Source organism: Oncorhynchus clarkii, chromosome 19 (assembly GCF_045791955.1).
Source record: "Oncorhynchus clarkii lewisi isolate Uvic-CL-2024 chromosome 19, UVic_Ocla_1.0, whole genome shotgun sequence".
NCBI lineage: Eukaryota > Metazoa > Chordata > Actinopteri > Salmoniformes > Salmonidae > Oncorhynchus > Oncorhynchus clarkii.
In genome coordinates, this window is record NC_092165.1 from 37084044 (window position 1) to 37090043 (window position 6000).

The following is a 6000-nucleotide window of genomic DNA, read 5'->3' on the forward strand; positions in this document are numbered from 1 at the left end:
TTTTCCCTGCAAAGTCCCTCAGACTGCTGCTCAAGGCAGTCGCACACAGAGGCAATGCAAAGTCTACCTGTCCGGCACAAGGAGAAGGAAGAAGGGGAGTTTGACAATGTACGTGTTTAGTTTGTGACACACCCTTGTGTGTTGTGCCATGCTTTGGGGAGTACCTTATGCTTAAGCACTACTGAGCACATCTGCAGCAATTACTGACTGACTGACTTAAAACAGGTACTAAGCCATTGGGGCTGTGGGGTGGAAAAGCAGTTGTTGTTCAATCACCATATGAATACAGAAATATAAGTTATGCATGTTAATAAGTTGTTAGTCTTTTCTTGCTGTTTTTTTTTTACCTCTAGTAAACCTAGTTTAAGTGTTTGTTGTTCAACCACTACCAATACTTCAATTGCTTCAATACTAAAGTTGGCCTCAATCTTCTGCAAGAAAGATATCCAGTTCTAGTCATGATGTTGTCAAATAAGGTGCTGTTTGTGTGGTTGGTTCCTGAAAGTACAGAATAAAGAGGAAATATTTGTAATTAGAATACAGTATCAGGATATAGCAATAAAACAATGTTACAATGAAGTAACATAACACTGCTATAAAAACAATAGGTTGCATTGACAAAATGACCATTATGAATGATATAAGAATGATATAAGAAACAGTGACTGAAGAGCTCCACAGAGGGGCATGGCAGGGAAAAGCAGAGCTATGCTAAACGGGCCAAATGAAAACACAGGCCAATATAAGGCCAGGGCAGTATATACAGTATACAGCTTCAAAGATAATACTTCTCTGACACCATTAACATTGTTTTACAGAGCTAACAGAAGAATGTAGCTAGCTACATAAGCATAATTGAGTACAACACCATAAAGGTTATGAAATTAGTAGCTTGCGTGTCTGTGGTTATAAAGGGGTACACACAGAATACACTATGCTGCATGCATACATACATACATGCATACATACATACATACATACATACATACATACGGTGTGCTACAGTAGAAACAACATACCACAATATACAGAAATTATTATGATAATGTAATAAGGCACTTACTTTGATAGGAATGCACACGTCTAAAGTTATTATTAGTAAGGAAAACAACAATGAAGACAATTTGGGCGCCAGCTGGAAAATGCGCTGGGGGGAAAAATTTAGTGCAGGTTCTTTTCTGACTTGAGATGTGCAACTGTTTGCATATTTGATCTGTGGAAACACTGGGGGAGTGCTTGGGCTCTCATCGAAGAGAGAAGTTTGTCCGGCTCATCTAGCTAATCCTCTACTTATATTAGCATAGCATGCCTCAAACGTAAATTGTCCACCACAGTGAAATGGGCTACTTCAATGTGAATTAATGAGGAGGCGGAACACATCAATATTCAGGCTGTTGTTTGAAAATAAAAGTGGTTTGAATACAACTAGAAATGGACAAGTTGAAACATAACCTATAGACAATGGCGATTTTAGCATGTAAATCTTGGTGGGGCAAACTCCCCCCCCAACATTTTTTAGCTGCATTCCAGCAAAGCCACTGCACAACATAACACTAAACAATACATTTATTGCACTATAACGGCAACAAGCGGTGCCCATAAACTGTTGGGGCCTACATAAAACTGTCCCAACAACAGAGCTTTCCTTTCAGCACCATGGAGTGAATCCTTACCACCGCTACACCTGGCTGTCAGCGGAGCCTTGTCTGGCAGCGAATCTGTTCATTCGGCCTCATTTACTGCCTTTTTAAAAACCATAGCTGATATGGCTGACCATATCTCCCTGGCATATTACATAATTTATGCAGCAGCGTATAAGACATTTTTGGACTCACCTAGTTGTGCGCGGCGGTCCTTCGAAGGCAAATTTTGTCATCAGAGAAAATAATTACAATTCCGAGTTGGTAGACTGTTCAAAACATATTTTCCCAGTCTGGCTTCCCAGTTGCAATGCTTGCGGTTTGTTACAGATATTTAGAACTTGCATGTGAAAAGGTTAAAAGTCAAAGAAGTACAGGCCATGACTTTTTGTTAATTAAAGGTTTGTTAAAAGGTGGTACAGTCTACGTCCATTTAGTAAGATGGCTACCACGACTCACAAAGGTGAAATCTGTGGTGAATCCATATCTAAATATTTTTAAGGTACATCAAATATGATGTGTATGTGTCAAAATAGGCCTTCTGAACTGTAAAGTTGTTTTACTGTCTGTAGACATTTCATTAGATGACTGCCAAGGCCCCCAGGGATCAAATCTGTGCTGGCTCCATATCTACATATTTTCAGGGTACATGAATCTACATCTGTGCCAAATTTGGTGTATTTATCTCAAAAAGTGCCTTCAGAACTTTAACATTGTATTACCGACAGTGGCCATTTTGTAAGATGGTCGCCTCAGCACCCTGGAGCCAAATCTGTAGTGGCTTCATGTCTAAATCTTTTCAGGGTCCATAAATCTAGCTCTGTGACAAATTAGGTGCCTTTACCTCAAAGCAGTCTTTCTGAATTGTAAAAAAGTATTTGTTTTTTTCTGGGTACATAAATCTACATCTCTGCCAAACTTGGTACGATGTATCATCTTAACTGCCCCCACTACACCCCAAAGTGTACAAATATGTGAAATTTGTCCTGCTGATCCATGTACAACATAGGCTACTGCCACTAGATGGAGACAAACTATTTTTCTCTGAGTAGGAATAAGAAATTGACTGAGAAACAGCTCAACAACAGTTTCTTGTAAATGTTCAACTCACCACAAGAGTGCAACATATGTCTGAATAATTATTTCTTCCCAAATGTTTCTTGCTCTTTCATTTGGAGGTGTTTAGTGAGCTTCATTGTCAGTTGTAATAACAGTCACTACATGTACATACTACCTCAATCAGCCTGACTAACCGGTGTCTGTATGCAGCCTCGCTACTGTATATAGCCTGTCTTTTCACTGTTGTTTTTATTTCTTTACCTACCTATTGTTCACATAATACCTTAATTGCACTATTGGTTAGAGCATGTAAGTAAGAATTTCACTGTAAGGTCTACCTGTTGTATTCTGCGCACGTGACAAATAACCTTTGATTTGATAAACACTGATTTGATTTGACATTGAATTCAGAGATTTAATAAATGTAATACATGTTATATGTAGTCTGTAGGTAGTTAGACCATAATATCATTCACTTATTCAATACTCTGTTCAGCTGTAATAATGTTCCACTTCACTTTTTAATGAATTGTACACAAAAACCTATTTGTCCATGCTCTGTGTGTGTGTGTGTGTGTGTGTGTGTGTGTGTGTGTGTGTGTGTGTGTGTGTGTGGGTACTGTACTAGTCATAGTAGTCTACAGGTGAACCCCAGACCGGGGTCTGGTTTGTGGGGAGAGCTAGGGTAGGACACAGCAAGAGAGAGAGGCCTGTGCAGCTGTATTTTGAATAAACAAAGATTACCCCGCTGTGTTCTAATTTACTGCAGAGTGGGAATCAAACTCTAAACATGTCCCACCCCTCTGCAGTCAAACACGCCAGTGTCTGGCCACCAGCATCCCATTGCACAACCAAAGCCAAAGAGGGACAACCACAGTCACCTCCTAACATACTCTCAACACTCATAAACTTACGTTCAAGCTTTTTCTCTCTCTTTTTTTTTACACCAACTTAATTTGAATAGTGCTGTTTTTGTTTTAGGAGGCTTCTAGATTCAGCTCTTGGAGCTGTTTATTCTGAGGCCATATGTCTTGTCCTACAAAATTGGATTTTGGGGGGGATACTGTTGTTTTGCTTTAGGAGACCTTAGATTATTAGACTGTCAGAGTCCTTTGTTTTGAGGCCATATGTATTTCAGCAATGTTATCATGTTGAAACGTCCCATGCCAGAAATATTCTTTTTAGTAAGTGTGTGGTGAGTACACAGGAACTCGAGCCAACTCATGAATCGTATTCATATCCTCTCTTGAGGATAGCAACACAAGATTGTGGTGGAATTTTCTGAGTGGAAGCCTAATCCACATGAACATCTCTCGCTGTATGGTCTGAGCACTAACAGGCTAAATAGCTATGGAGATGGCCTCCAGATCTTTCCTCTCCCTTATTCTCTCCTTCTCTCTCTCTCTCCCTACTCTCCTCTCTCTCGCTTTTGCTCTCTCTCACTCCTGCTCTCGCACACTAGTTGAGGGCTTCCATTTGGGGATGACATATGGCTTTTATATAACAATTAGTCAAATTCCTCATTCCTGGCAAAGTCAATCTCAAGCAGGTTGGCTTGTTTTCCCTCCCTCCCTCCCTCCCTCCCTCCCTCCCTCCCTCCCTCCCTCCCTCCCTCCCTCCCTCCCTCCCTCCCTCATCTCTTTCTCCCTTTCCCTCCCTCAACCCCCCCCCCTCCCTCCCTCCCTCCCTCCCTCCCTCCCTCCCTCCCTCCCTCCCTCCCTCATCTCTTTCTCCCTTTCCCTCCCTCAACCCCCTCCTCTCTCTCTCCCTCCCCTTCTCTCCTACCACCTGGATGAGTGGATGACGAACAAACTGCACATTTTCCTTCCAGTAACTGACCAAATAGATATTTATAACCAGCTGGTCACCTCCCCCACCCGCTGAGCCCCCCCTCCACCGCCGTGGCTGCGAGAGCTCCTTTTAAAGACCAGTTGTGTCACTCCTGGCTTTGTTCTTAAACAAAGAGAACTGCCCCTCATCTGTCCGTAATTGGACCGACCCTTGGAATGTGCTTGATGTCTCCGAGTGGGCCATTGCCGCTCCAACAGACAGGCAAGGGCCACTCGGGACAGGGAGATGGAGGAGTGGAAATCCCTCTCCCTATCTCTCTCTTTCTGTCTTTCTCGCTCTGTGATCCATTTTGACATAACTGGGAGATCTCTGTAGAAAAGAAGACCCCGTGCTAAGTGATAAATGGAACAATCTGCAGCCTCTTCCTGTTGGAGTTGTTGGGTCTTGCTGGGCTGCACCACTATGCTGAACTGTAGGGGGGTTGTGTGTCACTAGTAATTACTAGCTACGTGTGGTTAAAAGGGTATTGAATTATGTTTTCTAGGCCCCCTTTTTTTGAAGATTGCGGATTTAATTGCCGGTGATTTGGTAAAATCACAACCAATACTGAATATTACAGGTTGTTTTGCTAAAAAGGTTAATTTCGTACTTTCATAACACAGCCTGGTCTAGAAATAAGTGAAAACGTTTTACTTTGTATTGATGCCAAACATCCCTCAATGTCATGTTAGTGTCTAGATGTTTTGCTTCTATCAATGCTATAGCGAGTGGTGTGAGTACCCAGGTTTTTTGAACACCCCCCTACCCCAGTTTCTAACCCACCACTTTGGTCATGACTCATTTATTCTCGCATCCTTCACCTTTCACCCAAAACTCCCCTCCTCCATGACACGGGCAACACTAGCTAGCTACCCTGGATAAGTAAATAAATTATGTAATGTGTGACTTTCTTTTCTAGCCCCCTCCCCCCCTCTCCCCACCCCACTCACATTCAGAGGTGATTACACCAGAGTTAGAGCAGTTGAGAGTTGTGTGTGTGTGGGGGGGGGGGGGGGGGGGGAGTTGCTAGTTTGAGAATGAGGCGGGTGGTGTGGAGGTTGTAGATAGAAGGAAATAGAATGGTGGTGGGGGGGGGGAGGGAGGGGGGGGGGGGGGGGCAGAGGCACCGGGCCCACAGGACCAAACCTTTGGGTTCGTCTAGCGCTTCTCCAGCCCAACGGCTCCTCTCTCCCCCCAGGCACCCTCTCCATTCCAGGCCGTCTGGGATCCATGTGCCAGGTGGGTGATTGGGGGGCTGTTGACTACAGCGTGCCGTAGCCACTGCCTGGACCTAATGACCTCCTCCAGGGCTGCCAGCCCTATTGTGATTCAGCTCCCCCTTCAATTCACAGGCCTGATATTCTCCGCCCCGGAGACTAGCTAGGTGAGTGTGTGTTCTTTTAGGGCGGGGGGGGGGGGGGGGGTTCCTTTTGGTTGCTTGGAGCAGACAGACACTAATTAAGGGAACAGC